The sequence below is a fragment of the Dama dama genome, chromosome X, assembly GCF_033118175.1.
Source record: "Dama dama isolate Ldn47 chromosome X, ASM3311817v1, whole genome shotgun sequence".
Classification (NCBI taxonomy): domain Eukaryota; kingdom Metazoa; phylum Chordata; class Mammalia; order Artiodactyla; family Cervidae; genus Dama; species Dama dama.
Genome location: NC_083714.1, coordinates 86,918,360 through 86,942,732, shown reverse-complemented (window position 1 = coordinate 86,942,732; position 24,373 = coordinate 86,918,360). Strand labels below are relative to the sequence as shown.

The 24,373-nt window shown below is 41.0% G+C and overlaps 1 protein-coding gene across 1 annotated transcript in view; it reads right to left on the bottom strand.

The window, feature by feature from the left end:
- The window catches only part of NEXMIF (neurite extension and migration factor), a 211,296-nt gene extending 192,449 nt beyond the window's left edge, over nucleotides 1-18,847 (bottom strand). Inside the window, exon 1 of the mRNA XM_061137755.1 lies at nucleotides 18,801-18,847. The gene's annotated coding sequence lies outside the window, so the exon portion shown is untranslated. The remainder of the gene's footprint in view (nucleotides 1-18,800) is intronic.
- Nucleotides 18,848-24,373: the final 5,526 nt, after the last annotated feature.

The following is a 24,373-nucleotide window of genomic DNA, read 5'->3' as shown; positions in this document are numbered from 1 at the left end:
CCAATTACTTATTTTGTGTGTGTATTACACATACACACACGCACACACTATTGATTCTTTCTCTCTGGAGAATCCTAATACAGATTTTGACCAAAAGTCCCCTTCATGACATTTAAAATATTTGATCATAATGATTCAAAGTTACAGGCCAGAAGACTCATAAGGGAAGCCAAGTATACAGATACAAACCTATCACCAATTGGGTGAGTTTTAATTTCAGGTCAAAGATTAACTTTCTATTTGGCCAGAGCCTTACTTGCTAACTCAAAAATGGGAAGGTAGCAATTAACTAGATCAGTGGTTCCCAACCTGAGGTTCCTGGTCTTATCAGACCACAACGGTAATCATCAGGATCCTCAAGTCATTTTTAATATTTCAAACCTTTAAAGAAAACAGAGTACTTAACTGTCATACAGCTGCCCCAGTTATCTAAATGCCAAATTTCTTTGCTTTTCCCTGGAATTACAGCAACCAAGCACAATAATATTGCTTATTTATGCTGATTAGAAGCTCTGAGATACACATATGTGTTGTATATGAACACAGAAAACTATTATTTAATAAATGTAACTTTTTCAGAAGAAATAACCTCTTTGGAGCACTAGGCCTTATGAAAAATGATTAGAAAAGGGTTTGGGAGGGCTTGAAAATATTGGGAAGTACTGATCTCACAGATTTGTGGCTGAGGTCCCTTTCAACTCTTCCAGGTCCCATATCTACTTGCCTCTCTTGTCTTTCCTAGTGAAGACTGCAGTCTTCACCTAACTGAGACACTGGAAACATACTAATAATGGACTTCTTGGTTTGCGACCCTCTTTGGGTCTGAGGACAGCTGTGACATTTCTGCAACCTCCTATGTCCCCTACACCCACACATTCAGACATGACTGGTTAAGTGGGGGGCTTTACATGGGCAATAAAAGGCAAGATTTCCCATAGCCAAGCTGGCCAGCACACAGGCAAGTTCGCTGCAGTTTAAATGCTGTAAGTGCCACTTCACATTTCCCAAAGCCTTTGATAGGTGTAGCAGGTTCAGACTCCCACAGAGAAGTTGTCTGCCCAGTTTGAAGGAGAAAAGCTCCTCAGTGCCTAAAGCCACTCCTTGTTATAAAGGCAGCTTTAGCTCTGCAGCTTTTGCTGGGGGGAGGGGAAAGAGGTGTGGAAAGAAGCTCCCTTGAATTGAAACTTGAATCTGGGGATAAACACAGCTGGGATTTGGTCCAACACTGGCTTCTATAACCTGGAAACAAGAGCACCCTATGTCCTAGCAAAATACACATTTGCTGAGTCTCGTCCTGCCTATTTCTAAACCTCAATCAACTGCAGAAATAAGTATCTTTAAAAAGAAAATCTTTTGGCAGGGGAAAGGGCTCTTTTTAAAGGAATTTGATTAATTATTTCAATTTAAAATCTTGAACATTTTTAATCCCACAGTCCTCACTAATTTGCAAGCATACACTCACTCATGAACACACACAGACACTTACACACACACACACCAGCCCTGCGCGAGCTTGAGGCAGAAATGCAGTTAGCCACTAGCATGACTCCTGCCTTTCCAGCCCTGTGTGAAAGAATAGAGCCTGGAACTGAAAAATTGAACCTGTCAAGTGCTTTTGAACAACTACTGTGAATTGACATTTGGCCCACCTAAAGAAAATCACAGGCAGCAAGGGCAAGTTAGCAATGAACTAAACTGATTAAAGCAGAAGCATGGTGAGCTTCAATGAGCTAAGGTCTGACTTTCTAAGACCCAAGACGACCAGGAATACCTGTGCTTCCATTTAACTTTATTTTATTTTGTAATCTCAGCATTCTGCTTTTTTTTTTTTTCTGTGTAACCTTGAGTGAGTAGCTTAATCTTTCGGTTCTTCATTGTTTCAAACACACTGAACTGTCTAGAGTGACAAACCATCACCTCTCTTCCTGCAGGTCTTGATAGTTGAATGTAGTTTGGCATGTACAACAATGAGTGCAACCAAAATTGTACTCAACAACTCTAATCATGTATGTGCATGTGTGTAGAAGTGATGTGGCTTAGTCAGGGATGGAGCCCCCTCTCACATAAATGCTGAGGAAGTTTTAAACACTATTGTCCTGTCTGGGTTGCAGCTTGGAAAAATTGAACACCTGACCTCACCCTCATAGAACAGGGAAAACAATCACTGTCTCTTCCTTGGGGTGGCTTCTCTGAGCCTGGAAGCCTGAGAATTCACTCCTCGTGGGCCTGAGGGGCACTGCTACACTTGGAGGTGGAGGGGTGTGTCAGGGTATCTCTTGGTCACACTCCAAATTTCTGACCACAATCTAACTGTTATATATGAATAATTCAGGAGCAGGAGCCCTGAAAATGTCAATCTAGACTTTGTTGTTGTTGTTGTGTAGAAGAACAAGATCTAGTCAAAGGATAGGAACCATCTTGCTGGGGAATATAGCATGGTCCTTGTTTCTTCTCTGCATAAGTCCCTGCCTAAGATATCGATATTTTAATGGTTATATAGCAAAAGTGTGCCTTAAAAATTATTCATTGGCAAGATTTCAATATACAAACCTGTCTTTTGAAAACTGTGCATTATGACATTATAATGTTAAGTGGGGAAAAAAGCAAGGTACAACCACAGAAACATTAAAAACACACAGGAAAAAAGTTCAGAAGATAAAAATATTAAAGTGGGCAGTACTTGATTTCTTCATTTTTAAACTCTTCCATATTTCCCATACTTTATTAAAATGGATTTTTTATAACAAATGATTTCAGTTTTAGGTTTCCCTTTTCTCTTTTTTCACCATGGAAAGGTTTCATGTACAGGATATGGAGTCAGGGGTCTCAAATAAATTAGATGGACATATGGCCTTCTTAAGTAATTTTCCTTCTCTGGGCTTCTATTACTCCTTCAAAAAATGAGGTAGGAGACTGACAAGGCAGTATCCCTAGAGACCCTTCCAATTTTGCTCTTCAATGTTTTATAGCCAAAATCACTGAGCTGGCTGAGCTGCCTAAAGCCTTTGCAAATTGTTCTCTGGTCCTAAAAGCTATCAATTAGTTGGATTCTCCAATTTTCCTGTAATGTAATTAGGTATTACTTTATAATGAAAAATATCATGAAAAAGTAAGGTACATGTAATTGACTCTACAATACAGCTATCATAAGAAAAAGAAATGTAAAAAAGAAAATGGAATACATCCCTAAACAAGGTGTTGAATGAAGGAAAAGAAAGCTAGCTGCAGAATAACACATTTATTAGGATATTGTTATTTATGTAAATTAAGAAAGACACACAGGACAATTCTATATATTGCTTCTCACTCTCTTTTTAGTCCCTCAGTCATGTCTGACTCCTTGTCACCCCATGAACTGTAGCCCACCAGGCTCCCTTGTCCATGGAATTCTCCAGGCAAGAATACTGGAGTAGGTAGCCATTCCCTTCTCCCAGATGATTTTCCCAACTCAGGGATCGAACCTGGGTCTCTTGCACTGCAGGCAGATTCTTTATCATCTGAGCTACCAGGGAAGCCCATATGGATATATAAATTATATGGAAGAATACAACCAAATTAGTCTTTGCCTCTGGGAATGAATGGAGAGGAATAGGGGATTGAATTTGACTTGTCTATAAGGTGTTATTTCTTCCACTGGGAAAAGATCTAAAGCAAACTTTACATTGAAAATGCTAACAGTTGTTGTGCAACATGAATAAGGTCTGGAGATCAGCTATACAACATAGTGCTTAGAGTTAACAATACTGTACACTTAAAGATTTGTTAAGTGGGTAGACATGTTAAGTGTTCTTACCACAATAAAAAAAAATATTAAGTTTGTCAATTCTGAGTCAAGATCCAGGTGTGTTTGATATATTATTGATTCTCAATGCTTTTCAGTATTTTTCTAATCACAATAAAACATGCCATTTTTAAAAGCAAAAGGTTGATTATTTCTTTTCTGTATTTTTCAAAATCTGTTAAATGTTCATGGATTATTTTGATACATGGTAAATGAATTTAATCTCAAAACTAGGGAAATGGAAAAGAGAAAAAAGTAGTGGGACAAAGAAAAATGAAAGAAGGGGTCACAGAATGAGATACAGAGAAGCCCTGGGAGCCTCAAGAACTTTTGGCCCAAAAGTAACCAACAAACTCCATAAGCCAAAGATTTAATGAACGGACCTATTGCAAGATGGGGGCTTTTGGGTGTTTCATCCCCCATCCTTTACCATACATATTTAAAACCCCACTCTGTCTCATTGATTTTCTGCAGACAGAAACTTCCAGTGAGTCTCCTCCAATTACCTAGCCTTTCAGGGACAAATTTTCCATCTTGCCTTCCAAGGCGGCTGCTACAACACCACAAATCACCTTCTGCCATCCTTTCTTGAGCCAAACTCCTACTGATTTCCAGAAATCATATGGGGAATATGATTTTCTAAATTTATTCCCTCACAGTACTCAGCTCACAATATTTTTTAAACTAAATGTCTTACTGTAAAAGTTGAACCTGCTGAAGATAAAAGCTTTTCCTTTTTCCTCTATTGTCCTTCCCAAGCTAAATCCCCCTCATAGTCAGAAATGCCATTTTATCCTACAACTCAAGAAATTTCAGTCATCTTGGTTCTTTGCTGCATACTGGTTGACAATTTGATCCATTTACTTTATCAATTCACTGTCTCTTGATTTCTCCCATGGCCCCTTTGTCAGCTCTTTTCCCCTAGGCCTCCTTGCTTTCTGTGGGCACCTCACAGTATGATATTTTTGAATGGCTCTTCCTACCCTGACCTTCTGCCACACGTAGGAGCCATAGCTCTTAGTTGATGTAACTGAAGTGCTGGTTCCAGACTTAACTCTCTAAGGGTAGCAGTGACCTTGCATCCAGCCACACAATATGCCAGGAAAGCAGCTATAGTCAAAGGAGATATGGATCATGGGCAACATCAAGTGGAAGGTTGAAGGCCCTGCTGATAAGTGAAGAGGGTAGGCTGTGAAGGCGAGGAAGAGTTAAATGAAATGGATGAACACAGGCTTCATGTGTTCAGAAGTGATAGTCCCTCTTACCTCACAATTCAGAGACCACTGACAGAGCAATCTAAGGGAAGGGATCAGGGCTTGGTCTATAGTAATCACTTTGTCCCTGATTTACAGTATGGCTTTGTGAAATTCACTTTAAAGTACCAGAGACTCAATTCCCCCATCTGGAAAATGTTACCATCATGGAAATTGTTGCTGTGGGAAAAGACCTTATAGATTAGATCTAGACCAAGCCCTCATTTCATGGTTTGAAAACTCAAGCCCAGGAAAGGGAAGCAACTTGTCCTGTGTGGTCTTCAATATTTACCTTTCTTAACTCCATGAGGTTGTTTGTGAGATCACATGAAATAAAACATAGGAGCCCTTTTAATCCTCTAGAAGAGAGGGGCTATAGAATTCTAAGGTGTTATTTTTGGCAGCCTTAGTGCCTTTGTTCCCTTAACATAACTGTCTCCTGAATGAAGACACACCAATCTTAGTTTTAACTTTCTCAGGACCACTGAACACATGGCTGTCTCTCTCAGCTGGCCATCTCAGCAACAAGTGCAAACAACAGCTCTCTGCCCTATTATCCACTGCTGCTTCTCCCACCTCAAACTATCCCAGCTGCTTGAGCATTCCTTCTATCTGACAGTCTGGAAACAACTGGTAGCCCCAGAGTCCTCCTCTGAACTCTGTAGCCAATACTGACTTACATCGTGTGACATCCAGCATTTCCGTGCCATAAGAAGGACACAGAAGAAGGGAGAAGCTCATTATAGAGGGACTGCTAGAGGGATCTTGGGAGTGAGAACAAAGCCATGCAAATCAGAGAAAGGCTGAAGAAAAGGACAGAGGGCAAAATAAAAAGCATACGTAGGATCACACTTTTACAGTGCATACTATGCCAAAATGGCTCTTCATCTAAAAGAGTAACTTGAGGGTGTTCCTCTCTAGTATGTGGCCTGGCTGTGTGACTCAGAATTCTGTATTCTTAAGTCTAATAAGCTTATTTTTCAGAAAATAAAAGAACCCCATTCCTGGCATTAGCTGCATCCACTTTAGGCCTCAATTAACCAATGGTGCTCAGTACTGGAAGATATAAAAGTCATATCTGAGGGTCAAATGGCAGAGGTGAGAATCAAAAAGGAGAGATTAGTCCACCTACCTGCTTTTCAGCATCTTTCAGTAGTTGGCTAAAAGTGACTTATGCCTTATGAATCATGAGTTATCAGGGTCAGCAATATCATGACATTACCACCTTATCTGGTCAATAAACAAATGGGTTTTTTCCATTTATTCAAGTGCTAAATATATGTACATGTAGCAACCAAAGCACTATTGAAATAGAGCAAAAAAAAAAAAAAAAAAACAGTGGCTTATAGGAAAGGGTGAGATAAATGACAAGGAAGGCTAAATCTAGGTTCTCTTCTCAGATCTATATAGCAATATTCTGATACTGGCCCCTCTGCTTAACCAGTGACCACTGTCTTCAAAATTAACTGGTGTATTTGCAGCCTCCTTGAGAGACAAAGTGACAAATTTGGATTCTGGTTGCTCCTACTGTATTATTTCCATATGTCTGAGTAACAGACCAGGAATACTTACCTCTTCCCCACAAATGCACATATGGAAGGATCTAGGTGAGCCAAGGGCTTGGATTTACAACCTACACTTGATCTTGTGTTATCAAGTATGCCTACCTCTCTGTCTTCACAGTGTAATTTTCAAACTGTTTCTTCCTCAGATGACTGTCTTTTTGTTTAGCTTTAAGTCAAGCCACATAAATCTGAAAAAACTCATGGTAGCACTGCATAATTCCCTTTTCTTTCACTTATTTAGCCAAATGAATTTGACTATATCATTTATGAAACATCTTAACATACCAAGGCCACAGCTTTACACATATAGGATTTGTTATGGGAAAATGCAATGTGACTTATAGACTATACATATGACATACATTAAATAGACAATGAGTAAACCTCTTCTCTTACTGAGATGTAAAGTACATAGGCAGCCCTACGCAAACACCTGAAGATGTACTCACAAATATAGAGATCCAAGAAGGGAAAATGTTACTGAACTACCCCAAGAGGAAATTGAGAATACTGACTCTACGTTAAGGAAACTCCTACAAATCTAAGCAAAGAGAGATTTGAGAAGGCAACAGTTATGCCAGTGTACAAAGAAGCTGTGTAACAGGGTCTACTGACTCTCTGGGCCTTGGTCAAAGAAGTGCCAACAAGTCAACACAGCTCTGTAAAGGACAGAGCTCTTTCACAAATGCTGCCACCATGCAAACTGGCTAAGCATGCTGGAGATAAATGACATAACAGGGGGCCACCAAGATGCCAAATAAACCCTAGATTCTACAAATCAATGGACTGCCCTCTTCATGACCTACTCTTTTCTGTTAATGTTTCCTCAATCAACTGTTACTTCAGTCATAGAGGTGAGTTTGTTGTTATGAATAAATAAACTTCTCCCCAATAGGAGAGAATTTCCCTTTAACAAAATGAAGTGTGACAGGAATCTGCAACATGTTACTCCACCTCTCTTACAAAGATTGAGAGGAAGAAACATATTTAATACTTGGTATAGTTTCTATCAGCTCTCAGTTCAGTTCAGTTCAGTCGCTCAGTCGTGTCCAACTCTTTGCGACCCCATGAACCACAGCATGCCAGGCATCCCTGTCCCAGAGTTTACCCAAACTCATGTCCATTGAGTCGGTGATGCCATCCAACCATCTCATCCTCTGTTGTCCCCTTCTTCTCCTGCCCTCAATCTTTCCCAGCATCAGTGTCTTTTCAAATGAGTCAGTTCTTCGCATGAGGTAACCAAAGTATTGGAGTTTCAGCTTCAGCATCAGTCCTTCCAATGAACACCCAGGACTGATCTCCTTTAGGATGGACTGGTTGGATTTCCTTGCACTCCAAGGGACTCTCAAGAGTCTTCTCCAACACCACAGTTCAAAAGCATCGATTCTTCTGCGCTTAGCTTTCTTTATAGTCCAACTCTCACATCCATACATGACTACTGGAAAAACCATAGCCTTGACTAGATGGACCTTTGTTGACAAAGTAATGTCTCTGCTTTTTAATATGCTATCTAGGTTGGTCATGACTTTCCTTCCAAGGAGTAAGCGTCTTTTAATTTCATGGCTGCAATCACCATCTGCAAGGATTTTGGAGTCCCAAGAAATAAAGTCAGCCACTGTTTCCCCATCTATCAACTCTACTATGTTGATAATGTCCAGCTGAGTTCCTTGTACACATACCTTTGTAGTATTCATAGTACCACATGCTTTGGAAACAAACCCCAGCCACAGACCTCAAATCCAATAACTAGATCCTTGTATTTTACTTATTCCACAGTATCTCACACCAAACCTCAATTTTTATAGGACCAACCTTCCTTCCTCACCTCTGGTCTTCCTATGACAGCCATCTACATAGGTATTGTTCATTATGGTTGGTAGCCACTAATCACATATGCTTATTAAGCACTTGAAATGTGACTGAATTCCAACCCCTCGCCAGAAGTAATGAGAAGCCCTGCCTCCAAGTGTCAATAGAGGCTGAGGGGGGAACCTGAACTTCCACTTCCACCTGGCAGTAACAAAGGCATCACACTCCCTTCCCCTGCTGAAGCAATGTAGAAAAGAGCTAGGTAAAACAGAAGGTTTGAATAAGATCCTGAGTCTCATAATGTAATACAAAAATGTCCAGGTTTCTATTAAAAATCACTCGTCATACCAAGAACCAGAAATATTTCAAGCTGAATGAAAACAGGAAATAAATAGATGTCAGAGCTAAGATGACAGAGGTATTAGAATTAACTAGCAATGATTTTAAAACAGCCATGATAAAAATGCTTCGGTAATAAATTACAAATACTCTTAAAACAAATGAAAAATACAAAGTCTCAGCAAAGAGATATAAGATACATGTTTAAGGACCAATTAGAATTTTTAGAAATTAAAAATATAATAACTAAAATTCTAAAAAATATCAATATATGGGCTCTAAAATATAATGAAGAGGACTAAGGAAAGAATTAGCTAACTTGAAGACCAAATGATATAAATTATGTAATCTGAACAATAAAGAAACTCAAATTGAAAAATAATGAACAGGGTCTCTGTGAGGCTATAAAGAAATATCTAACTTTCCTGTCATTAGAGGAGGCCTGGAACTATAGGATAAAGAAGGCAGGACAGAAAAAAGTGTTCAAAGAAATAATGGCTGAAAACTTCCCAAACTTGGCAAAAGACATAAACCTACAGATTCAGGAAGCTAAGAGTATATGCAGGGCAAATATCCTTCAGGAACACAGGGGAAATCAAGAAATCTAAGATGAAGGAAAACCAAGAGAATGTGTTGCTAACAAACCTGCACTAAAAGAATGACTAAAGGAAGGTCTCTAAACAGAAAGAAAAATATAAAAGAAGGAATCTTGAAACCTCAAGAAGGAAGATAGGACAACAGAAAGAGTAAAAGTAAGAAGTAAATACAATTGACTTTGCATCTCCTGTTGAGTTCTCACAATTATGTTTGACAGTTGAAGCAAAAATCACAATACTGTTTGGTGTAGTTCTAAATATATATAAAGGAAATATCTAGGACTATAATGTTATCAATGAGGGAGGATACAAGGACTTAAAGAGAGGTAAGGTTTATTTAAGCAGGTAAAATGTTGATACTAGCAGACCGTGATAAGTTATGTACAGGAATTCTGGAAAACAGTTTTGCAGTTTCTTAAAAAACTAAACATACACTTACCATATGACCTAGTAATCACACACTTGGGCATTTTCCCCAGAGAAATGAAAACATGTTCATACAAAAAACTTTACACTAACCTGTACAGCTTTCTTTGTAATAGCCAAAAACTGGACACAACCAAAATGTTCCTCAGGTAAATGGTTAAACAAACAGGTTTCAAGGTAGCTCAGTGGTAAAGAATCCACCTGCCGATGCAGGAAAGAAAGGAGACCCAGATTTGATCCCTGGGTCAGGAAGATCCCTTGGAGAAGGAAATGGCAACCCATTCCAGTATTTACCAGTATTTATGCATGAAGAATCCCATGGACAGAGAGACTGGTGGGCTGTAGTCTATGGGGTCACAAAGAGTTGGACACAACTGAGTGACTGCATACACACACATGCAACCTGTACAGCTTTCTCTGAAATAGCCAAAAACTGGACACAACCAAAATGTCCCTACCAGGTAAACGGTTAAACAAACAGCAATATATACATACCATGGAATACTACTCAACAGTATAAAGAAATGTACCATTTATATGCAAGACAAATTAGATCTCAAGGGCATTATACTGAGTGAAAAAAGTGAACCTGAAAAGGTCACATACTCCATGACTCTATCAATAATTTTTGAAATGACAAAACTATAGATTCATTTTTTAAAAAATATTAGTGACTGCCAGGGTTTGGAGATAGAGGGCGTGATGGGGTGAATGTGACTGTAAAAAAAAAAAAAAAATAGGTAGCACAAGACAGATCTTTTTTGGTGACAGAATAGTACTTTATCTTGATTGTGTTACTGGTACACAAATCTACACATGTGATAAAATGACATAGAACTAAACAAACCTGCTGTTCTAACATCAAGTTCAAGGTTTTGGTCTTATACTATAGTTAGGTAAGATTTAACTATTGGCAGAACTAAGTGAAAGGTACATAGGACCTCTCTGTCCTTGAAACTTCCTGTGAATCTATTATTTCAAAATGGAAAGAAAAACAATCAAGTCACTGTCACTACTATAACCTGTGAATATGTCAGGTTATATGGCACAGGGGAATTAAGGTTGCAGATGGAATTAAGTTTGCAAATCAACTAACCTTGAGATGGGGAAATAATCCTGTACTATTCATCCAAGTCGGAGAAGGCAATGGCACCCCACTCCAGTACTTTTGCCTGGAAAATCCCATGGATGGAGGAGCCTGGTAGGCTGCAGTCCTGGGGGTCGCTAGGAGCCAGACATGACTGAGCGACATCACTTTCACTTTTCACTTTCATGCATTGGAGAAGGAAATGGCAACCCACTCCGGTATTCTTGCCTGGAGAATCCCAGGGATGGGGAAGCCTGGTGGGCTGCCATCTATGGGGTCGCACAGAGTTGGACACAACTGAAGCGACTTAGCAGCAGCAGCAGCAGCACTCATCCAAGTAGACTCAGTGTAATTACCAAGGTCTTTAAAAGTAGAAGAGGGAGGCAGGAGAGTGAGCTGTCAGAGAAGGAGACGTGACAATGGAAGCAAGATTGAAGTGATGCAATGTAAGGAATCAATCCATTATTGCTGACTTTGAGAATGTAGGGAAGCCATGAACCAAGAAATGTAGGCAGAATCTAGAAGCTGGAAAGCAGAATCTAGAAGCTGGAAAAGACAAGGAAATGGAGTCTCCCTTACAGCCTCCAGAAAGGAATACAGCCTTGCTCATACCTTAATTTTAGCCCAGTGAGACCTATTTCAGATTCCTGAGCCCTAGAATTGTAAGATAATAAATTTATGTTGTTCTAAACCACTGAGCTTTTGGTAATTTGTTACAGTAGCTACAGAAAACTAATACAATCACCAACTAGGAGTTAAAAACTAACCCACTCAAAGATGGCTTTTTGCAGAGTACATTCAATTCATTAGTCAGAAGTCAATAACTAAGGACTGTAATCTTGAGTTATATATATTGAGTTATATATATTGTAATCTTGAGTTGTATATATTATATATATTGACCATGGCTATATACTATGGCTAATGCAATCTGCAATTCCACATCACCAATGATATCAATAATAGAAATCTTGCCTCAGAATTGCAGGGAAAAGAAACATGTTACTCCTTATTAAGTGGGGCATGCTAAGCCAATGCAAACATAAGAATAGAAGCATTTGTGCCATGGAGGCTGGAAATCTTGTTTCAGTTTAGCTGGAGATTAACTATTTGTCAGAGAATTTTCTCCTGTGTTAGTAAAGAGGGCATTTATACTTATTTTCTAACAGGGCGAATGTAGAAATCATAGAAAAAATGCATTACATTAGAAAAAGAATGGGGTTAATAAAGTTGGTAAAAAAAATCTCAGCATAAACAAAGTTAATTTTTTATGACAGGAGAATCTGTTTCATTCTTTTCTCTTCTTCAGTATCCTAGTGCTTAGCATGTAGTAGATGCTCAATAAATGTTTGCTGAATCGAATTAGAAATGATCATTAATGGAGCCTTTCAGATTTAGAATTCCAGTAGTCCTCATACTCTGCCATACTCCAAACTGCTAAGAATAGAAACAAAGGGACAGGCAAGAAACATTTATTCATAGATAGGAATACCACGTATTCTTACCATTGCAATTGCATAGCATATATGTGGCATGCTTGCAGAGGTTAAGGAGCATTGCCTTTAATATATAATGTTAGATTTCCAGGATGGCTAACATTGCAAAAGGCCCATGAGTCCCAAGGGTCCTTATGAAGATATCTGGACACCACCTCCCTCTCTGGCTCCATCAACATACTTAACAATCAGTGCTAGCAAGAGTTTCCTATTTTTGTCAAGACAAAATTTCTCTTTGGCCAAGAGAAATACATATATATAGAGAGAGAACTGAAGACAGAGCAATGGAGGCAGGTGTGAGTGAGCTTTTATGTAATGTATTTTATATACTAATAATGAACTTGCAGAGGTTGAATGTTGAACAAAATCTGAAAGTTAACAAGTCAAAGATTTGGAGGAACTAGCCCTGACTTGGCTTTGGTGAAAACAGTAATGGCAGAATGAGTAATAAGTGATTCTTTTTCATAATAAAAAGAATGCCTGTGAAGGCTAATCAGAAAAATGCTTATAACGGTAGCTGAGAGTTGTGAACCACAAGTATACTAATAACAGGCTTTTTTGAAAAAGTCGTCTTCATGTCTCCCCTTTCAAGTTACCTTGACGATGACAGTCATGCAACAGGAATTCTTGTAACAACTGGGCAAAGGCTAGTGTAGAGGTTTTTAACTCACAATGTATGGTTGAACTCCCTGAAAATGCATGAAAGTGTCATATCTTTAAATTAGCACAATTCTGAAGAGGGTATCCTTGGCATTCATCAAATTTTCAAAAGGGTTCATGCCAAAAAAAGGTTAGGAACCACTGAGCTAGACAGTGATGGCCCATTTTTTCTACTTCCTTACTTAGTAAAACTCCTCTTTAGAATATGTTCTAGTGACTTAGTAAATAAAGAGACAGAGGGTCTCTGTTCAAGCAAGTTGCAGAGACCTGGTCTCTGGGTTAATAAATCACATGGATGCCTAGAATGACATGGCAAATATTGGAAAGGAAGATGGGAAGAATTCATTAGCACCACAAAATTTAAGTTACTGCAATAGGCAGGAAAGAAAAGATCATTATTGATATTTCAACTCAAATTCACATGTGGATTTCACCTTTGGGATCATCCTCCTGCCACCTCACCAGGTTCTGGACTGTCTCCCAAGCCCTAGATATCAGCTGACATGTATATGTTCAGGAAATGTGGACTCATTTTCACAGTGGCCTAAGTAAAGCTCAATTATGAAGGGGAAGCTTGGAAACATTTACAAAAGCAACTCTAAATGGCTTCACATTTTCTTCTTGTCTACATTATTTCTTTTTCCATAGCAAGCCAGATTTGGCCTGTGGGCTATAGTCTTTTTTGACTCTGGCCCTAGATCAATGAAAACCAATCACAGATACTTAAGACTGGAAGGCAGTTTAAAAAGTCATCTTGTCCATTACAGAAAAAACGAATAGAAATATACATAATATAGGTTTTATATATATATATATATGTATGTATATATAATTCATATATTTGTATATTTGGCAAGACCAATATTTGGCAAACTATTCTGGACACAGAAGTACCTGTGAACTTCTCAAAACATGTTCTAAAAAGAAACTAACACAACACTGTAAATCAACTATACTCCAATTTAAAAAAAAAATTTTTTTAAAAAGAAGAATTCAGGGAATTTCATGATTTCTCTGTACGGCCTTGGATTCAATCCCTGGTCAGGGAACTAAGATGATACATGCTACAGGGAGGGCTAAATAAATAAATATTTAGAAACGAAGAATTCACACCTCAGTTGCTACCACCCTTTTTTGTCTTACAACTATTCATACTATGGTCAGGATGATCTTTCTAAACCTGAATGCCTTCTGATATGCTTTAAGCCTACAAACTATTACCAGTCTTTCATGAAAGAACAGCCACTCTCTAGCGAGCAGACAACACCTGTTTGTGTGTGCATGTGTGTGTATGTACACGCGCAAATGCATTTTGGAGGGATATCTTTAGACCCAATAATCTAATTCCATCAAGCCCAAAGCTTGAATTATTTCTTGTATTCTTATCCTCCAGAAAGACTTCTTAGCTAGGAAAAAGACAGACTGAACTAGTTAAGGGATTATTACATTTCAAAGCTCATTCAGATTTTACAAATAAAACCACCTCCCCAAATCAAGAAACACATTTGATTTAAAAGTGACCTACAGTAGGGTGACCATAGAAACTTTTTGTCAAAAATGGGACACTTGAGAGTAAAATAAGTATGCTGGGACAACCAGGTATAATCCACAACATATGGCCACCCTACTTACAGTCTTCCATAGAAGAAATGCTTTAACTTACCCTCAACAAAATGAATCTCTATTCCTTGTTGTCAATGGAGGATGGCTTAACACCACTCCAGTAGTCATGCCCACAGTATAATTTTGTTCTCTAACCTCTAAACCTCCCCAGGTTAAACATTAGGAACAACCTCTTGCTTAGGCTAGCCACATAAAACTTAAGATAGGCTATTGAGGGAGAGAGGTATAAATTTTAAATGGGATTTTGGGGTGTTTGAGAAAATCGTAAATAATTAACTATATCAAAATCACCCTACTGAAGATGGAGAAATGACTTATTGAAGTTCCTTTTAGAAAAATTAAAATTATGTTCATAGTAGCTGATCCTGAAGACATCAGTCCTTTTTCTACTGGAGAACAAGAGAGGGAAAGACACTGAGCCACAGTGCTTATCTATAGAAAATGAGACCAAAAGGAACACATTCCTTAGCAGAGGCCTGCAAACCACAGTAGGCAATGAGGGACTGGCCTCACCCTCATCTGTAGCTGGCCCAGAAAAGGCCTTACCATCAGTAAAAGGCAGCTTCCTCCCACACCCCACTTTCCTGGTTGACCCCACCCCAGACCACATTCCCCAGTGTATAATGTGCTACTGTGGCACAAGGACAATGTTGTTTGAGAAGAGAGGAAAGCTCACCTCTGTCTAAAATGAAATTTTCTGGGAGAGAGAAAAGGTCTGAGGTTAAAGGTAGCCTCGAGTGATACCGTTTTGTCCAGTCCCCTTTGTTTTGTTTCCAAGCAGCCCTGGAGAAGTGGCATGAAGAGCCCAACCAAGTTCTTTGTGTCTAACCATATGACATTGGGTTTGAAAAGGTTTTCTGGTTGAGAAACTGTCAATTAGGGAGCTAGCTGATGGGCAACTTTTCAGAGGAGGCAATGGGGGAAAAAAAGAAAATGTCCAACTCTGAAGTTTTTACGATAGGAAAAGTAGGAAAGCCAGATGACCTATTCCTTAGTATATCATTTCTCTTCCCTATCATCTACTTTGGTTCTTCTCTCCTTTTGCTTACTGCAAGAAGGAACACCTAAACCATATATGTGTCACCAGATAAATAAGTTTAAAGATAATATAACAGAATCAAAGGCCAATTAGAATCTCCTTTTATCCCTTTACTAAGGGTTTGGAGAAAAACAAAGTATTCACTAGAACTGGACTTAGGAACACAGAAACTGAAATCAATGGTTCTTTGGTTAGGCTGGTACCTCTCCTAAGCAAATTCTTCTGTGCAACTGGGATCTCTACCAGTGACTGTGTCAGAAAGTCATGAGCATGTATGTTTAAAATCCAGCCCTTACCACTTTTTTCATCTCTCTTCTCTCACTTCCTAAACACAGGCAACACTGCCACATCTTTAGCTGTCTCTGTTCACTGAGTAGTTTACAGGTAATCATACAATTGTGAAAAAAAAAAAGGGAAGAGAGTCAGAGTGAACAAACTGGAGAGAAAGCAGCAGTGTGCTGTACTTGTTTGGCTTTGGCAACAGGGTGTAATAGGTTTGCTTGTGTGTGTGTGTTTCAAAAAGCATTGATGCATCGAATATTTATTCACTGAACAGGTTGATTTATTTAACAGACTTGACATATGTCAGATTCTACCATGTGCTTACATAATTGTTACCCATTTATCAGAGCTGTTATTTAGCCAAATATTTGTTTTGAAAGCATTTTCCTTTAAATGACTTTCTCTAGCCCATTGCACAATCAATCTATGGTTCATTTTAATTATGTAATGTTATGCTATATTATGTTAACAACAGCTATTTGGTGGAAGTCTCTGAAATCTCATCTTCCAGGGCCATTTCATCTCCACCCTAAATTTATTTCTTTTTCCCTTTGTAATAAATTTCTGGTTAAAATCACATCATAGGGAACATTTTAAAAATATGTATAATGCTTTTTCATGTTATGCTCTTTTACACTTTTGATTTCCAGAAAAAATGCAGTTTCTCAACATCCTGCTAAAATCACAGATCTGAATATTAATAACCTAAAAAACTGGCTATAAGGACAAAAGTATGATTGTGTGTGTGTTGAGGGTGTGTGTCTGTGGGGTGTGGAAAAGCAGTTGGAACAGCAATGGGAGAGCTAGGTGCATAATTAGAATAAGAGAAAGTAAATGGAATCAAATTTCAGAACAAATTTTGTTGAATCACCCTTCTCCATCTGAATACACGTGCAGAAAGAATTATATTTTTTCAACTCAAATGCATTCAGTTTATCTAGGTTCTGTGGGAGGTAAAATATTAGAAGGTATTTCCAAGAAACAAAAATGTTTAATCACTAGCTGCCATGCCTAGTTTGAGTTCCTCTACTATAAATATGCCAAATGCAAAGGCAAGAGGCTTGTTTTGACCTCCCAGGTCAAGAAGTGTGGGGACTAGTAAAGATGAGGTGTGGGAGTGAGGAAGGGAAATCCCACCATCACACAAGTGAATCTCTGACCTAGTAAGCAAATACGTTTGTGTTGTTACTGTTGGGTAAAATGTACAAGTCTTCCAGAAATTAGACACTGTAATAAAAATGTACCAGCCCAAATTTAAATTGCTCACTAGACAGATGGTTAATTATATTCACAGCCACATATTTCACTGGGATAGAGTTTCAGACACTCAGCCAGTTTTATTTGATTAGCCGGTTTCCCAGTTAATATGTAAAATGACAGTTACATAGGGCTTTTTTGTTACCTTCTAAAAATATATTTTAAATAAGTATAAATTCCCCTCAGCCATGAGAATTTCATGGCTGTAAGTAAAACGTTTGGTCATGTTAACCTATGTGTAAAAGATGTAAGAGAGATTCATCCTTTGAAACCCAAATGGTCTCTATAGTTCAGAGAAGACCATTGGAGCACATTTTCTCACCAAGCAAAATATCTCAGCAACTATCAGCACACTCTTCTCCACGATCAAAAACAACAGAAGAGATATTCAAATCCCAGGGTAAAGTGTTTTAGATGCTTTTTAAAAACAGCCCTGGGAGGCCTACACACAAATCATGTCTTTGCAGATAACAGTGTAGAAAATGGAACGCTAGGAAAAGGCCACAGAGCTAAGTATATTGCTGTGCACAGAATTCAACAATATGCTGGGAGCCGAAACCCAGAAGCAAAATACCAAACCCACTTATTCCAAACTGCAAACAGAAGCTCGAAGAAAATCAAATGTGTTGGTGTCGAAATGGGGATGCCATTTTTTTTTTTTTTTTTTCACTTAGAAAAAAGACAGAAAACCTTGGGCGGGTTATTCGGTCCCTCATGGATCAGACAGAAGCAGTCATGCTGAAACCATTGGATTCCTCAGCAGAACGGCGCCAACTCAGCGGCGCGTTTTCCACACTTTCCCAGAGCCTGGCCCGGCTCCCCGTGTGGGCTCGAGGCCTCCCCGCCCCACCGGGTGTGAGAGAGCGGAGCGGCCGTGTGCTGCCGGGCGCGGCAGAGTGAAGCGCCAGAAGCCACGCAGGAAAGCGTCAATTCGACTGCCACCGAGAGCGGGAAGGGGCAATGGGCCAATTACGCAAAGGTGACATGCCGCGTGGGGCTCTATAGGGCTCCCAACTTAGACCTGCCCACGGCCCTGGTTCGGTGGTGAGTGTTCAGTGGCGCTCTGTGGTCGCCAGTGCAGCCCAGCGGGCACGGAAGGTGTCGGCGACCGGGCTTCGCACCTTTGGCCCTGACTCCTGGTCGCAGCCGCCTCATGGGTTTGCCCACTGACACCGGAGAGTGCAGTGTTAGTGCCCGTTCCCCAGCCAGGATCTCCCCGGCGCCGGCCTGCAAGGAGGCGGCACTCAGCTGGTCCCCGCCGCCCAGCTCTGAGCGCTGTGGCTCCGGCCCGCTCGCTTCCCCTCCCCCTCGCCCTCACCCCCTCCCCCGGCGCAAGCACACAGGCCTTTCCTAGATTACAGTGCCTGTCGGGGCTAACCGGGATCTCTAGCCCTCGCGGCCTCACTCCCTCATATACAGACAGACACACGCACGCCATTCTCACACAGACGTCCTCCCTTCTGTTTCCCCGTCTTCCTCTTCTCGCTCGGCTTCCCCCAACGCGTTCCACCCCCTGCCGCCGCCACCCCGCGTCAACCGGGAAGCCGGCGAGAAGGCCGGGGGCTGGATGGCAGCGCTTGTACTCACCTCCCAGGCCGACTCCGGAGACACGCGTCGCCGGCGGACTCAGGCAGCTGGCGCTGGGGCTAGCGCGGCCGCAGTCAGGGCTGGGCTGCTGCGGTCGCCGCAGCTGCTCAAGCTGTCCCCGCCGCCGCTGTTGCTAGTGCTGCCGCCGCCGCCGCCGCCTCTGCCTCAGCTCCATGCGCCGGGCCCGCCAGGTGGACGCGCCTCTCTCCCTCAGGCGCCGCCGCCGCGGCGGTGCTGGATGGCTTCAGAGCTGTCTGGTTATGGCCCTAAAACTCAGCGCCTCAGTGGCCGCCGGCTGCTCCTGGGGTCCGCTTTTCTAGTGCACCGCCGACTGCTCCGGCCGGGGCTATCTCACCAGTGGGCTGCGCGCACCGCGCTGGAGCCTGCTGAGCGCCGTGGCTGCGGCCGTCCGCAGGAGGGAGAGAGGAGGGCGGCTGCTACTGCCGCTATCGCTGTTAAAGCTATTGCTAAATGCTGCTACTGTCGCTACTGCCACTGCTGTGGCGGCGGCTGCTGCTGCTGCTGCTGCTGATGCTACTGGTTTTCCTTCCCGGGTTCTCCCCCTGCCTCTTCCCCACTCCTCCTCCCACCCCCCCCCTTCACTTTCTCCACCTCCTCCTCCTCCCCCTTCTCTTCCCTCGCCGCTTTTCTCAGAGCCTCTGCGGGCGCTGCCTGGTCTCCTCTTCTCCGTGAGCTGCCTCTGCCCATTCAGAAAGGTGCCCAGAGTGGGATTGCCTCGGCTGCCACCATCGCTATTGCCCCTGCCATTGTTTCCTCCAACACGGCTGTTCTTGCTGGACCCGTTCCCCCCTCTACCTCCCTGCCCTACCACAGCCCTCCTTTTTCCTCCCGCGCTCTCTACCCTCTCTACAGTCCCTTCCCATGTGCCCCCTCCCACTTTGTCCGTCTGTCCCTCCCTCCCCTCAGGCGCCCGGGAGCGCGCACTGCGCGGCCACCTGTCATAAAGGGCGCGCACCCCCTTCCCCACCCCCACCCCGCCCCCCACTTTCATTCTCGCAGCCAGTCCAGTCCACCGCGCCAGTGGCGCGTTCTTCCCTGGCAGACACGCAGCTGGACATCACTCTCCCACGCCTTTTAGGGTAGTTACGTGTACAGAGAGGGCGCTCTGAAGTTTGGGGAAGAATATTTCAATGTTCAAAGGAGACGCTTCTCCCACCAAGCGAATAACCATTCAACCTCTACCTACCCTTAACTTCAGAGTCTAGGCCTTCAGGAGGGTGGGTTGTGTTGGAAGGGCTGGATGGAGGGCCATTTTCCAGAGAACTGGAGATGGCTGGGTGTTTTTGTTTTTGTTTTTTGTAATAAAGAAGAAGAGAAGGAGGGACCATGAATATGCCTGGAAGGAAATGGGATGTACCTGACTGCTTGTCCTAGAGAAATCCCTTAGGTGGTCATTTACTATCGGAATACATGGGAACCCTACAGGAAAAGCGAGCCATTCGAGAGCAACTTAGAAGGGACCATTCAGCGCTCCTGGAACCCTGAGTGTAAGGTTGGGGCCTAAGCCCCTGAGTCATCACCACTAAGAACCAGGGCAAATGATGGAAATGTTAAGTGCTAGAACAGAAGGTACAAAACTAAGCTACTTTCTGTGCACTTGTTCTAGCAAGCCTTTACCAAAGCACAGTTTCTCCTATCTGGCAGGGCCCAATTTCAGATATATTTGCTGCCACAACTGCAATGTCATTTTGCTGCCAAGGTTCAGACTTTGAGACCTTATATATGCAACTATCACCATCACCCTCAGCAGAACCTCTATGACCTGTCACACAACCCTTTCTGAGAAAAGCACAGACTGGGAGGGTCTGTTTCCCTTTTCTGGCAAAGCAGGAAAGACAAATGTTCTAGATATCCCATTGCCAACAAGGTCTGGGTTACCTTTTCTAGTCTGGGGCATTCTCCATGAGTCTTTCTTCACTGAGAAGTAAAGAATCTGGGCACAGGGAGTCCTTTTACAATTCCTCATCTCCATGCCTTGGGTTCTGCCATTCCACCTGCTTGGAACACTCTTGTCCTTTCTCCCTATCATTTTATATCTGTTAAACTCATCCATAAATAATAGCTCATCTACAAGTAATTGATAATTATTGAGCCCCTAACATGTGCCAGATTCTATGCTAAGCAATTTACATGAATTATTTTATTTAAGCCTCACAATAAACACAATTTTATTATTCCCATTTTACAGATGAGAAAATTGAGTCACAAAGAAGGTACATATATGTATCTTGAGAATAAAAAGAATATCTTATTTATCTTGCATTTGTCAGGCACTGTGAGAATATATTTGTGTCTTTCAGGCACTGGGGTAAATGTGAAGAAAAATAAGATTCCCTCAAAAACAAACAGAAAGGTTAAATATGTGAAATGCCACCTCTCTATTGGCTAGATCTCAGTGGCCACAATGGATTGCTATTTTCCCATTGTTGGAAAGCACATTGTTTTCACCTATATTAACCATATATGCTAGTTTTCCTTTTAGAATCAGTCACTTTTTAGTTACCAGTTCTAATTTGTGTCAGTGACCTTCACCTAGAGAGTACCAGGAACACACCCAAAGTTGAACAAGTTAGGTTTATTACTTGTTATGGTGAAGGAGAATGCACACCATAGATGTTATGGGCTGAAGTGTTCCCCCTTCCAAATTCATATGTTGAGCCCTAACTCCTAAATACCTCAGAATGTATTTGGAGTTGGATCTTCAAAGAGGTGATTAAGTTAAAATGAAGTGGCTAGGGTGAGCCCAAATCCAATATGACTGGTGCACTTATAAGAGGAGAAAATTTGGACATACAAAGAGACACTAGGAGAACATGAGTACAGAGAAAAGATCATGTGCAGACACAAGAAGAAGGCAGCCATCTGCAAGGCAAAGAGAGAAGTCTCAGAAAAAACCAAATATGCCAGCACCTTGATCTTGGACTTCTAGCCACCATAGAACTGTGATAAAAATTTTAAACCACTCTGTCTATGGTATTTTGTTATGACTGCCCTAGCAGAATAATACAATATGAAACTACAAGATGTCTTAGTAAAAGAGTGGTAGAAAGGTCTTATTATAGGATTTGGGCTTTGGTTGGGTGATTTGGGAGAGTGTCTAAGAAAGTAGGGGTTCATTCTATATTGAATGCTATCAGAAAGCAAGGGCAATTCTATGATTGTGCATCTTAATATATCTTATCTATAGGGAAGGTGATTAAAGTGAGATTAAAGTGAGAATTAATCTTTTGTGGGTGGCACAGTGACCTTGTCTTTGTCTGTGCTTAGACTAAATTATGAAGCAGCTTTGCTTTCTCTCACCGTATCATGTTCTTGGGGTAACACTGTCTGATGTGGGTATTTTGTGAGATTGTTTACATCCAGCAGGAGAACAACATGGCCTACCTGTGCCTACCTGTGAGTGCTAGGCCAGCTTTCAGATGTCAAGAGCTGCTTTTGTTCCTTTCTCATATGTGGCTACTTAACACCATTCATTAGTTGCAACTAACTTGGCCTTAGGCAAGTTACTTCTCTGTGCCTCAGTTGCCTTACCTATACTTGAGGGAAATTAAACATATAATAGTGTGGGAACTATAAACAGAGGAATATACATAATGTCCTTAGAACAGGGCTTGCAACACAGGCAGCATTCATTGAATACAGGCTATTATCTATTTATCTCTTCTCCAACATACCATTTAGCATGAATTACATGTAGTTATGTGTTGATACACTCTCTCTTACTGGACTATAACTTCCCTGAGGACAGGGATACTGTCTGTTGCCATAGTAATAACAGATAACTTTCACTGAGTGCTTTCAGTGGGCCAGGCACTATTGTTAGCTGTAGTTACTCCAAGAAAACTTCAGAGGCCCCATTCTTACCTGTAGTCTAGCCTGGGTGTCCTCCTCTATGCTCCTACAGCACCTATGTTTACCTTAATCACTATACTCAAAGTACGATACTGATGCTATCTGCTTATGTGTCTTCTTCCCTTCCTATACTGTTCACTTATAAAGGGGAGAGTAGGTACTTTTAAAAATTTACAAATAAAAATTCTATATGTTTAAGTGTACGATGTGATATTTTGATACATGTATAAATTTTGAAATGATTACCACAATCAAGCTAATTAATACATCCATTAACCAATGATCATACCAGTCAATCCTAAAGGAAATCAGTCCTGAATATTCATTGGAAGGACTGATGCTAAAGCTGAAACTCCAATACTTTGGCCGCCTCATGCGAAGAACTGACTCACTGAAAAAGAGCCTGATGCTCGGAAAGATTGAGGGCAGGAGGAGAAGGGGACGACAGAGGATGAGATGGTTGGATGGCATCACCTACTTGATGGACATGAATTTGAGCACGCTCCGGGAGTTGGTGATGGACAGGGAAGCCTGGCATGCTGCAGTCCATGGGGTTGCAAAGAGTCAGACATGACTGAGCGACTAAACTGAGTGAACACATCCATTACCTCACATAGTTATGATTTTTTTTAATATGGTGAGAACACAATATCAAATCTCTTAGCAAAGTTCAAGTATAAAATACAGTATTATTAACTACAGTTATATTCATCCTGCATAACTGAAACTTTATACCCTTTGATCAACAGCTCCCTATTTCCACCATACTCAGCCCCTACCAAACACATTTTTGAGTTCAATGTTTTTAGATTCCACATATAAGTGAGATCATGGAGTATTTGTCTTTCAGTTTCTGGCTTATTTCACTTAGGATAATGTCCTTTAGGTTTATCCATGTTGTTACAAGTGCCAGGATTTCTTTCTTTTGTAAGGTTAAATAATATTCTATTGTGAATGTGTGTGTGTGTGTAATATTTTATTTATCCAATCATCCATCGGCAAATATTTAGGCTGTGTCTTTGAAATGAACATGGATATCTTCAAGATACTAATTTCACTTGAAATCAGATACTTGTAACTTTGGTTCCCATGTCTTATCACAGTGCCCAGCACAACAGAGGTTCTGCATATAAAGGCATTCATTGGATTTTCAGTCCATTCTTTACTTTGTCTGAAGTGGAACTCAGGTCAAAGTAGGTATCTTGTCTTAGCTCACATTGCCCCTTTCTCTGGGGTTTTATTGACTGAAAAAGTAACAAAAGATTTCTTACATAGTGTTCTCCCTGTATGGTAGATCTAAAAGAGAGAATCACCATAAGACTTCAATGCAGGAAGGTGCCATTTGGGAACAACTAGCCCCTGCTATTTAACAGTCAACTGTAACATGTCCATTGGGACAAAGTGGAGTAATGAAGGAGACTAGGATCTAGACCTTGGGTTTTGACCTTAATTTTGCTGTTGACAGACCGTGGTATTCAGCAAATCACTGAACCTCTCTGACCTTCAATTTCTCCATGGGGGAAATATATAGAGCATAATCTCTTTATTCGCCAGCTAATAGAGCTTGATAACAAAAATTAAAGAGTATTTACTGGAGTTTCTCTTTGGGAAAAATATTTACTTCTTCCATTATTTCCATGTTGCATGCATGGATGACTCTTAACCTCTGGAACTGGTGTTTCAAAATGGCCACAGCCCTT